This window comes from Papio anubis, chromosome 13 (genome assembly GCF_008728515.1).
Source record: "Papio anubis isolate 15944 chromosome 13, Panubis1.0, whole genome shotgun sequence".
In the NCBI taxonomy this organism is placed as follows: Eukaryota; Metazoa; Chordata; class Mammalia; order Primates; family Cercopithecidae; genus Papio; species Papio anubis.
This window is the reverse complement of record NC_044988.1, coordinates 64660507-64672818: the sequence shown is the minus strand read 5'-3', so window position 1 is coordinate 64672818 and position 12312 is coordinate 64660507. Positions and strand designations below refer to the sequence as shown.

The following is a 12312-nucleotide window of genomic DNA, read 5'->3' as shown; positions in this document are numbered from 1 at the left end:
TTTTTATTTATTTTATTATTATTTTTTTTCTTTTTTTTGAGACGGAGTCTCTCTCTGTCGCCTAGGCTGGAGTGCAGTGGTGTATGGTTTCGGCTCACCGCAAGCTCCGCCTCCCGGGTTCACGCCGTTCTCCTGCCTCAGTCTCCCGAGTAACTGGGACTACAGACGCCCGCCACCTCAACTGGCTAATTTTTTATATTTTTAGTAGAGACGGGGTTTCACCGTATTAGCCAGGATGGTCTCGATCTCCCGACCTTGTGATCTGCCCTCCTCGGCCTCCCAAAGTGTTGGGATTACAGGGGTGAGCCATGGTGCCAGGCCTATTTATTTATTTATTTATTTTGGGGACGGAGTTTCACTCTTGTTGCCCAAGCTGGAGTGCAACGGCGTGACCTCGGCTCACTGTAACCTCTGCCTCCTGGGTTCAAGCCTCAACCTCCCAAGTAGCTGGGATTACAGCCATGCGCCACCATGCCCAGCTAATTTTTTGTATTTTCAGTAAAAACAGGGTTTCACCATGCTGGTCAGGCTGGTCTTGAACTCCTGACCTCGTGATCCACCCACCTCGGCTTCCCAAAGTGCTGGGATTACAGGCATGAGCCACCACTCCCAGCTATTTATTTATTTTTTTAAGACGTCTCACTCTGTCGCCCAGGCTGGAGTGTAGTGGGGCAATCTCAGCTCATTGTAACTCCCGCCTCCTGGGTTCAAGTGATGCTCGTGCCTCAGCCTCCTAAACAGCTGGGATTACAGGCATGTGCCACCACACCCAGCTAATATTTGTATTTTTGTAGAGACGGCATTTCACCATGTTGACCAGGCTGTGAATTACTTCCTGTGAAACCAAGAACCCACGGGGCCTCCCAGGCTGAACCCCAATTCTGGAGTTCACCCTGTGACACCTTCAAACCTTAACCAAGGCGGGGCACAGTGGCTTAAGCCTGTAATCCCAGCACTTTGAAAGGCCGAGACACATGAGGCCAGGAGTTCGAGACCAGCCTGGCAAACATGGTGAAACCTCTCTACTAAAAATGCAAAAATTAGCCAGGCGTGGTGGTGAGTGCCTGTAATCCCACCTTCTTGGGAGGCTGAGGGATGAGAATAGCTTGAACCCCGGAGATGGAGTTTGCAGTTAGCAAATATCACACCACTGCCCTTCAGCCTGGGCAACAGAGCGAGAACCTATCTCAAAAACAAACGAACAAATCTTAACCAAGAGAACAGAAAGCACAAAACTAAGAGGGTATAATTGTCAGAGGCATTTGAACTAGAGCAACTCCATCTTGAATAAAGCTGGGTAAAATAAAGCTGAAACCTACTAGGCTGCATTCCCAGAAGGTTAAGGCATTCTAAGTCACAGGATGAGATAGGAGGTCAGCACAAGATACAGGTCACAAAGACCTTGCTGATAAAACAGTTTGCCGGAAAGCAGCCAGCTAAAACTCACCAAAGCCAAGATGATGATAAGAGTGACCTCTGGGTGTCCTGACTCCTACACTCCCACCAGCACCATGACAGTTTGCTGTGCCAACTGTCACAAATGCCATGGCAACATCACGAAGTTACCCCAGAGGGTCTAAAAAGGGGAGGAATGAATAATCTACACCTTGTTTAGCATATCATCAAGAGATAACCATAAAAATGGGCAACCAGCATCCCTCAGGCCGCTCTGTGAAGTAGGCATTCCTTTCTTCCTTTACTTTGCTAATAAACTTGCTTTCATTTACTCTACTGACTCGCCCTGAATTCTTTCTTGTGTGAGATCCAAGAACCCTCTCTTGGGATCTGCATCAGGACCCCTTTCCGGTAACATAGTTGTCAGAGAAATGATAATCAAGGAAACTGTAAATTGCTGGTAACAAAAGTGGAGAAAGAAGGGGACCCGCATGGAGCCCAGAGGGAAAAAGGATAAACTTTTTTTTTTGAAACGGTTTCCACTTCCGAGTCTCAGGCCGAGTGTAATGGCGCTGAGCCTGAGCCTGCCACTGGCAACCTCTGCCTCCTGGGTTCCAGTGATTCTCCTGCCTCAGCTTTCCACGTAGCTGGGATTACAGGCAAGCACCACCGCTTGGAGTTTTTATTTTTAGAGACAGGGAGTTTCTCCACGCTGGTCAGGCTGGTCTGAACTTCCCGACCTCAGGTGATCCAAGTTTGGGAGTAGCCTGGCCAACACATGGTGAAACCCCATCTCTACTAAAAACACAAAAAAAAAAAAAAAAAAAAAAAAAAAAAAATTAGCTGGGCATGGTGGTAGGTGCCTGTAATCCCAACTACTTAGGAGGCTGAGGCAGGAGAATCAATTGAATCCAGGGGGCAGAGGTTGCAGCGAGCCAAGATCGTGCCATTGCACTCCAGCCTGGGCAAATAAGAGCAAGACTCCATCTCAAAAGGCCGGGCGCCGTGGTCCTCAAGCCTGTAATCCCAGCACTTTGGGAGGCCGAGACGGGCTGATCACGAGGTCAGGAGATCGGTGACCATCCTGGCTAATGCGGTGAAACCTGTCTCTACTAAAAAAAATACAAAACTAGCCGGGCGAGGTGGCAGGCTCTGTAGTCCCAGCTACTCGGGAGGCTGAGGCAGGAGGAACACAAACCCATGAGTGAGCTTGCAGTGAGCTGAGATCCGCCACTGCACTCCAGCCCATGACAGAGCCAGACTGCCTCAAAAAAAAAAAAAAAAAAAAAATTTAGCTGGCGGTGGTGGCATGTGCTTGTAGTCCCAGCTACTAGGGAGGCTGAGACAGGAGAATTGATTGAACTGGGAGGCAGAGGCGGCGAGCCGAGATTGCACCACTGCACTCCAGCCTGGGCAACAGAGGGAGACTCTGTCACAAAAAATAAATAAATAAACAAAGAGGCTGAGGCAGGAGAATCGCTTGAACCCAGGAAGCGGCGGTTGCAGTAAGCCAAGATTGTGCCATTGCACTCCAGCCTGGGCAACAGAGCAAAAACTTGATAAAAAAGGAAGGAAGGAAGGAAGGAAGAGAGGGAGGGAGGGAGGGAGGGAAGGAAGGAAAAGTAAGGTCGGGTGTGGTGGCTCATGCCTGTAATCCCAGCACTTTGGGAGGCCGAGGCAGGTGGCTCACTTGAGATCAGGAGTTTGAGACCAGCCTGGCCAACATGGTGAAACCCGTCTCTACTAAAAATACAAAAGTTAGCCAGGCGTGGTGGGTTGCAGCTGTAATCCCAGCTGCTCGGGAGGCTGAGGCAGGAGAATCACTTGAACTCAGGAGGTGGAGGTTGCAGGGAGCTGAGATGGCACTACTGCACTCCAGCCTGGGCGACAGAGCGAGACTCTGTGTTTAAAAAAAAAAAAAAAAGAAAGAAAGAAGGAAAGAAGGAAAGAAAGGAAAGAAAGAAAAGAAAGAAAAAAAGAAAGAAAGAAAGCTAAAGAGAAAGTTCAGTCTCCCAGGGAAAATGGATGGCAATGGAGGACAGTGGGACAAACAGAAAAAATAACAGCACCACTGTAAGGGGATGTAGGGTGGAGACAGGAAGGACAAGTGACTCCAATATAAACTAAAACAGAAGATTGGCATAGAAGTGGTAGAGAACAAGTCTTGACACCAAACTCCAGCATCACCACTGTTTTACAAAACATGAACACCATGGTTTAATATTCCTGGTTGTTGTGAGAACTAAATGAGATATGGATATAAGGTTCTTGGGCTTAATAAATTATAACTATTATTTCACACTATAAAGACACAGCATTAGACTATTTTATTTTTTTAGAGAAAGGGTTTTGCTATGTTATCCAGGCTGAAGTATAGTGGCTGATCATAGTTCACTGCAGCCTTGAAATCCTAGGCTCAGGCAACTTCATGCCTCCACCTCTCAAAGTGCTGGGATTGCAGGTGTGAGCCCACTGCACCCAGCAGCATTGTTTAATTTAATTTAATTTAATTTAATTTATGTATGTATTTATTTTGAGACAGTCTTGCTCTGTTGTCAAGCCTGGAGTGCTGTGGCCCGATCTCGGCTCACTGCAACCTCCAATTCCCAGGTTCAGGTGATTCTCCTGCCTCAGCCTCCAGAGTAGCTGGGACTACAAGCATGCACCACCATGCCTGGCTAATTTTCTTTTTCTTTTTTTTTCTTTTTTCTCGAGATGGAGTTTCGCTCTTGTTGCCCAGGCTGGGGTGCAATGACGCAGTCTCAGCTCACTGCAACTTCCTCCTCCCAGGTTCAAGTGATTCTCCTGCCGCAGTCTCAGAGACAGTGTTTCTCCCTGTTTGTCAGGTTGGTCTCGAATTCCCGACCTCAGGTGTTCCGCCCACCTCGGCCTGAACAGCTGGGATTACAGGCACGCGCCACCACACTGGCTAATTTTGTATTTTTAGTAGAGACAGGGTTTCTCCCTCTTGGTCAGGCTGGTCTTGAATCCCCAATCTCAGGTGTTCTGCCCACCTCCACCTCCCAAAGTGCTGGGATTACAGGAGTGAGCCACCGTTCCTGGATGCCTGGCTAACTTTGTATTTTTAGTAGAGACGAGATTTCCCCACGTAGGCCAAGCTGGCCTTGAATTCCTGACCTCAAGCGATCCTCCCACCTCAGTTCAGGATTACAGGCATGAGACAGTGCCTGGCCTTATTTTAAAAGTAGCTTTGCGCCGGGCGCGGTGGCTCAAGCCTGTAATCCCAGCACTTTGGGAGGCTGAGACGGGCGGATCACAAGGTCAGGAGATCGAGACCATCCTGGCTAACACGGTGAAACCCCGTCTCTACTAAAAAAAAATACAAAAAAAACTAGCCGGGCGAGGTGGCGGGCGCCTGTGGTCCTAGCTACTCCGGAGGCTGAGACAGGAGAATGGCGTAAACCCGGGAGGTGGAGCTTGCAGTGAGCTGAGATCCGGCCACTGCACTCCAGCCTGGGGGACAGAGCCAGACTCAGTCTCAAAAAAAAAAGTAGCTTTGCGCCTGGGCAACTTAGACCACATCTCTACCAAAAGCAAAAAGAAAAAAAAAAAAAAAAAGACTAGCCAGGCGTGGTGGTGTGTGCTGTGGTCCCAGCTACTCAAGAGCTTGAGCCCGGCAGGTTGAGGCTGCAGTGAGCAATGATTTTGCCACTGCACTCCAGCCTGGGTGACTGTCTAAAAAATAATAATAGGCCGGGCACGGTGACTCATGCCTGTAATCCCAGCACTTTGGGAGGCCAAAGTGGGTAGATCTCCTGAGCTCAGGAGTTTGAGACCACCCAGGGCAATATGGTGAAACCCCGTCTCTACTAAAAATACAAAAAAAAAAAAAAAAAAAAAAAAATTAACTGGGCCTGGTGGCGGGCGCCTCTAGTCCCAGCTACTCGAGAGGCCGAGGCGGGTGGATCTCCTGAGCTCAGGAGTTCGAGACCACCCAGGGCAATATGGTGAAACCCCGTCTCTACTAAAAATGCAAAAAAAAAAAAAAAAAAAAAATTAACTGGGCATGGTGGCGGGCACCTCTAGTCCCAGCTACTCGAGAGGCCGAGGCAGGAGAATCGATTGAACCCCAGAGGGCGAAGGTTGCAGTGAGCCAAAATCACGCCACTGCACTCCAGCTTGGGCTACAGAGTGAGACTCCGTCTCAAAAAAATAATAATAATAAAAAATAAAAGTAGCTTTGAAGTATCATGTTTGAGAATCATGATGATTTATTGTAGGTTCAATGAAGAGGACAAGTCCTACCGTTTGGGATCTCACACCAGTGTTTCTCTCCTTTTACTACTCCTTGAACCTGTGGCTATGGCATGCTGCTACCACCCGGTGGCAGCAGACCCCAATCACGGGTTCCACTGTTAGGGGAGATGACTCCTTTGCAAAGATCATGGACAGAAAGACAACCAGACATGAAGCACCTCATGATGGAATGCACAGCACAGTCTATTAGGTAGCCTTGTCAAAAAAATCAAACCTGAATCTAATTAAGGCTCTGGATCCAACTACCAATTTATAGGAAATACAAGAGAGAAAGGAACATGCTCAACAATATCTGGAGGATGTTGGCAGCAAAATCCACACTGGAAAACTCTACAGAACAAATACCTAGTTTCTTAAAAATAAATAAATAAATAAATAAATAAATAAATAAATAAAAGTAAGGAAAAGAAAAAACTGGAAGGAGAATCTTCAGATTAAAAATTACTTAAGAGGCCGGGCGTGGTGGCTCACACCTGTAATCCCAGCACTTTGGGAGGCTAAGGCAGGCAGATCACAAGGTCAGGAGTTTGAGACCAGCCTAACCAACAAGGTGAAACGCTGTCTCTACTAAAAATAGCCAGGCATGGTGGTGCGTGCCTGTAATCCCAGCTACTCAAGAGGCTGAGGCAGGAGAATCACTTGAACCTGGGAGGCAAAGGTTTCAGTGAGCTAAGATGGCGCCACTGCACCACTGCACTCTAGCCTGGAAAACAGTGCGAGACTCCATCTCAAAAATAAATAAATAAAATAAAAAGTGACTGAATAGGCATATTAACAAATCACAATAAAAAAGCATTCATGGGATAATCAGGGAAATGTGAATTGACTGGATACTGGATGATACTAAGAAATCATTGTTAAACTTTTGGGGAGCTCCTGGTGCTATTGTGATTATATTTTCCAAAGGAAGCACTTTGAACTTTTTAATGAGATATATAATTAAATGCAGGTAAATGATAGAACGTCCAAGATTTACTTCAAAATAATCTGGGGCAGAGAATGGATAAGAAGATGAAAACGAAACTGGCCAGTAGTTAACAATTGTTAAAACTGAGTTATGGTATTTGAAAATTTTATCCTTGCTACTCAAAATGTTAGCAGACAAGCAGCACGAATGTCACCTAAGAGCTTGTTAGAAATGCAGGGCCTGGGCCAGGCGCGGTGGCTCAAGCCTGTAATTCCAGCACTTTGGGAGGCCGAGACAGGCGGATCACGAGGTCAGGAGATCGAGACCATCCTGGCTAACATGGTGAAACCCTGTCTCTACTAAAAACTACAAAAAACTAGCCCGGCGAGGTGGCAGGCGCTTGCAGTCCCAGCTACTCGGGAGGCTGAGGCAGGAGAATGGTGTAAACCCGGGAGGTGGAGCTTGCAGTGAGCTGAGCTGAGATCTGGCCACTGCGCTCCAGCCTGGGTGGCAGAGCGAGACTCCATCTCAAAAAAAAAAAAAAAAAAAAGAAATGCAGGGCCTGCCAGGGCACAGTGGCTCATGCCTGTAATCCCAACACTTTCAGAGGCTGAGGTAGGAGGGTTGCTTGAGCCCAGGAGTTCGAGACCAGCCTGGGCAACACGGCGAAAACCTGTCTCTACAAAAAATACAAAAATTAGGCCAGGAGTGGTGGCTTACACCTGCAATCCCAGCACTTTGGGAGGCTGAGGTGGGCGGATCACAAGGTAAGCAGTTCGAGACAAGCCTGGCTAACCTGGTGAAACCCAGTCTCTACTAAAAAATACAAAAAAACTAGCCGGGCGAGGTGGCGGGGGCCTATAGTCCCAGCTGCTTGGGAGGCTGAGGCAGGAGAATGGTGTGTGAACCCGGGAGGCGGAGCTTGCAGTGAGCTGAGATCCAGCCACTGCACTCCAGCCTGGGCGACAGAGCAAGGCTCCATCTCAAAAAAAAAGAAAAAAAAATACAACAATTAGCCGGGTATGGTGGCAGGCACCTGCAGTCCCAGCTACTTGGGAGGCTGAGGCAGGAGAATAGCTTGAACCTGGGAGGCAGAGGTTGCAGTGAGCTGAGACCACGCCATTGCACTCCAGCCTGGGCCACAGCAAGACTCCATCCCCCCCCCAAAAAAAAAAAAAAAATTAGCCAGGGTGTGGTGGCAGGCAGGCCCAGCTACTTGGGAGGCTGAGATGGGAGGACTGCTTGAGCCCAGAAAGGCAAGACTGCAGTAAGCAGTGGTCGAACCACTGCACTCCACCCTGGGTGACTTAGCGAGACTCTGTCTCAGAAATAACGACAAAAGAAATGCAGAGCCTCAGGCCCTGCCAAAGATCTGCTGAGTCAGATCTGAAATTTAAAGAGATCCCTTGGTGATTTGCAGGCACATTAAACTTAAGAAGCCCCAAATTATATTATTCTGGGCCAGGCATGGTGGCTCATGCCTATAATCCCAGCATATTGGGAGGCCAAGGTGGGAGGATCACTTGAGCTCAGGAGTTCAAGACAAGCCTGGGCAACATAATGAGACTTTGTCTCTGTAAATAAATAAATAAATAAAATTGTATTAGTCTGTGTTTTGTTTTCTTTGTGTGTGTGTGTGTGTGTTTCTTTTTTTTTTTGAAGACAGAGTTATACTCTTGTCGTCCAGGCTGAAATACAATGGCACAATCTCAGCAACCTCTGCCTCCCAAGTTCAAGCAATTCTCCTGCCCCAATCTCCCGAATAGCTGGGGATTTCAGGTGCCCACCACCACGCCCAGCTAATATTTATATTTTAATAGAGACGGGGTTTCACCGTGTTGGCCATGGCTAGTCTCAAACTCCTGACCTCAGGTGATCTGCCCACCTTGGCCTCTGAAAGTGCTGGGATTACAGGTGTGAGCCATCGCACCAGGCCTTTCTTTTTTTTGGACGGGGGTGGGGGACGGAATCTTGCTCTGTCCCCCAGGCTGGAGTGCAATGGCATGATCTCAGCTCAGTGCAACCTCTGTCTCCTGGGTTCAACAAGCAATTCTCCTGCCTCAGCCTCCTAAGTAGCTGGGATTACAGGCTCCCGCCACCATACCTGGCTAATTTTTGTAATTTTTTTTTTTTGAGACGCAGTCTCGCTCTGTCGCCCAGGCTGGAGTGCAGTGGCGCAATCTTGACTCACTGCAAGCTCCGCCTCCCGGATTCACGCCATTCTCCTGCCTCAGCCTCCAGAGTAGCTGGGACTACAGGCGCCCACCACCATGCCCGGCTAATTTTTTGTATTTTTAGTAGAGACGGGGTTTCACCATTTTGGCCAGGATGGTCTGGATCTCCTGATTTGGTGATCCGCCCACCTCAGCCTCCCAAAATGCTGGGATTACAGGCTTGAGCCACCGCGCCCAGTCCAATTTTTGTAATTTTAGTAGAGACGGAGTTTCACCATGTTGGCTGGGATGGTCTCAAACTCCTGACCTCAAGTGATCCACCTGCCACGCCTACGACAGTGCTGGGATTACAGGTATGAACCACTGTGCCTGGCCATGATAATATATATTAAATATTACATAAAATGTGGTCATCAAATATTGACTGGAGTGAATTGGGTGAGGTGTGGATAACAAATATTTCTAATTTTCCTATTAGTAATAATTGTATCATAATTGCAGCATGTTTTTGTTAAAAATACAGCACATATGGGCACTTTAAGCTTTGGAATAAACCTCTGAGGTTTTCATCATTATCGATCTCAGGGATAGAAAACTGAAGTTTAGAGGGGTCAGATGACTCATCCAAGATCCCACAGCTCTTACATGGAAAAACCAGAACCCAAAACCAGGACTTGTAAGTCTTTGTTTTGTTTTTTTGAGACGGAGTCTTGCTCTGTCGCCTTGGCCGAAGGACAATGGCATAATCTCGGCTCACTGCAAACTCCATCTCCTTGGTTCAAGCAATTCTCCTGCCTCAGCTTCCCGAGTAGTTGGGATTACAAGCATGCACCACCAAGCCCAGCTAATTTTTATATTTTTAGTAAAGACAGAGTTTTGGCATGTTGGCTAGGTTGGTCTCAAACTCCTGACCTCAAGTGATCCACCCTCCTCAGCCTCTCAAAGTGCTGGGATTTTAGGCATGAGCCACCGCGCCCAGCGATTGGCCAGAACTTTTTATTTGAAAGCCCATCTTTTGGTACCACTACATCATACATCTAGGAATTGAAATACGTCCTAGGCATTTGTGGTTTGTTTTCATGTAATTTGGTCTTAGTTTTAGTCTTATATATCTATTTTAAGAAGTTTCTTCTTATAACCCAGCATGTTAGGCCACAGTTACTTTTGCTTCCCCTTTGAGCTCTACTGACATTCTGCTGGGAAAATACCACGCTGACTATAAATCTTACTTATTCTGGAGAAATGATCTTGACCCTTGATTTTTTCCCTCCTGAGACATTGTCTTGCTCTGTTACCCAGGCTGGAGTGCAGTGGTATGATCTTGGCTCACAGCTATCTCCGCCTCCCAGGTTCAAGCAATTCTTCTCCCTCAGCCTCCTGAGTAGCTGGGATTATAGGTGCACACCACCACATCCAGCTAATTTTTGTATTTTTAGTAGAGACAGGGTTTCACCATGTTGCCAGGCTGGTCTCAAACTCCTGACCTCATGATCTGCCCATCTCGGCCTCTCAAAGTGTTGGGATTAGAGGCATGAGCCCCTGTGCCTGGCCTCAACCCTTGATTTATCTCATCCATAGGATCTTGAAACTTTAGGACTAAAATGAGTGAGACATGGGAATAGTATCAATGATTCATGAATTTGTTTGTACAATGAAATACCTGGGGAGCTTTTACAATTCCTGATGGCCAGGTCACATCCCAGACCAATTAAACTAGAATCTCTGAAGCAGGGGCCCAGCCGCAGGTATGTTTATAAAGTGCTCTAGGCAATCTGAATGCACAGCCTCATTTGAGAGCCAGTCATCTAACGATTCTTAATAGACGCAATGCTACCACCTAGATAATATTTTAGAAATTTGTGAGCAAATTTTGATTGTCAAAATACTAAGAATGGCTAAAATAAAAATAGTGATAATGCCAAGAGCTTGTGAGGATGCAGAGACTCTGAGTCACTCATACTTTGCTGGGTGGAACATAAAATGGTACAGCTGCTCTGAAAAACACTTGGGCTATTTCTTTTTCCTTTTCTTTTTTCTTTTTTTTTTTTTTTTCCTGAGACGGAGTGCCACTCTGTTGCCCAGGCTGGAGTGCAGTGTGCGATCTCAACTCACCGCAACCTCTGCCTCCTGGGTTCAAGCAAGTCTCCTGCCTCAGCCTCCTGAGTAACTGGGATTACAGGCACACAGTACCATGCCTGGCTAATTTTTGTATTTTATTTTATTTATTTATTTATTTTTGAGACGGAGTCTTGCTCTGTTGCCCAGGCTGGAGTGCAGTGGTGCAATCTCGGCTCACTGCAAGTTCTGCCTCCCAGGTTCACACCATTCTCCTGCCTCAGCTTCCCAAGCAGCTGGGACCACAGGCGCATGCCACTAAGCCTGGCTAATTTTTGTATTTTTAGTAGAGACAGGATTTCACCGTGTTAGCAAGGATGGTCTTGATCTCCTGACCTCGTGATCTGCCCGCCTTGGCCTCCCAAAGTGCTGGGATTACAGGTGTGAGCCACCACGCCTGGCCTGCTAATTTTTGTATTTTTAGTAGAGATGGAGTTTCACCATGTTGATCAGGCTGGTCTTGAACTCCTGACCTCGTGATCTGCCAGCCTCAGCCTCCCAAAGCGCTGAAATTACAGGCATGAGCCACCCCGCCCGGCCACAGCTGTTTTTTTAACAACCCAAAATGAACTTAACATATGACCCAGCAATTTCGCACTTGGTCATTTATCTCAGATAAATATATATATATTTTTTCACACAGAAGCTTGTGATAATGTTCACAGCAGCTTTATTCATAATAGCCAAACACTGTAAACTATCTAAAGGTTTTTTTTTTTTTTTTTTTTTGGAGACAGAGTCTCACTCTTTCACTCAAGCTGGAGTGCACTGGCACAATTTCAGCTCACTGCAATCTCTGTCCCCCAAGCTCAGGTGATCCTCCCACCTCAACCTTCTAAGTAGGTGAGACTACAGGTGTGAACCACCAAGCCTGGCTAATTTTTCATTTTTCTGTAGAGGCGGGGGTTTGCCATGTTGCCCAGGCTGGTCTTGAACTTCTGGGCTCAAGTGATCCTGCCTGCCTTGGCCTCCCAAAGTGTTGGGATTACAGGCATGAGCAACCACGCCCAGCCTCTAAATGTCTTTCAATAGATAAACGGCTGAACTGCAGAACATTCAAACCATGGACTACTACGAAGCAATAAAAGGGAATGAGCTATTGATACATACAACTTGGATGAAACTCAAGTGAATTATACTAAGTAAAAAAAGGCAATTGGAGGTTGCAGCGAGCCCAGATCGTACCATTGCACTCCAGCCTGGGCAACGAGAGCGAAACTCCATCTCAACGAACAAACAAACAAACAACAACAACAAAAAAAACGCCAGTCTAGGCAGGGCCGGGCGCGGTGGCTCATGCCTGTAATCCTAGCACTTTGGGAGGCCGAGGCAGGCAGATCGCCTGAGGTCAGGGGTTCAAGACCAGCCTGACCAAAGTGGAGAAACCCCAACTCTTCCATAAATACAAAATTAGCTAGGCATGGTGGTGCATGCCTGTGATAC

General features: G+C 47.2%; 1 protein-coding gene across 1 annotated transcript in view; it reads right to left on the bottom strand.

The window, feature by feature from the left end:
- The window catches only part of MELK (maternal embryonic leucine zipper kinase), a 126079-nt gene extending 124541 nt beyond the window's left edge, over positions 1 to 1538 (bottom strand). The window contains exon 1 of the mRNA XM_031654318.1: positions 1448 to 1538. The gene's annotated coding sequence lies outside the window, so the exon portion shown is untranslated. The remainder of the gene's footprint in view (positions 1 to 1447) is intronic.
- Between the last annotated feature and the right edge of the window lie 10774 nt (positions 1539 to 12312).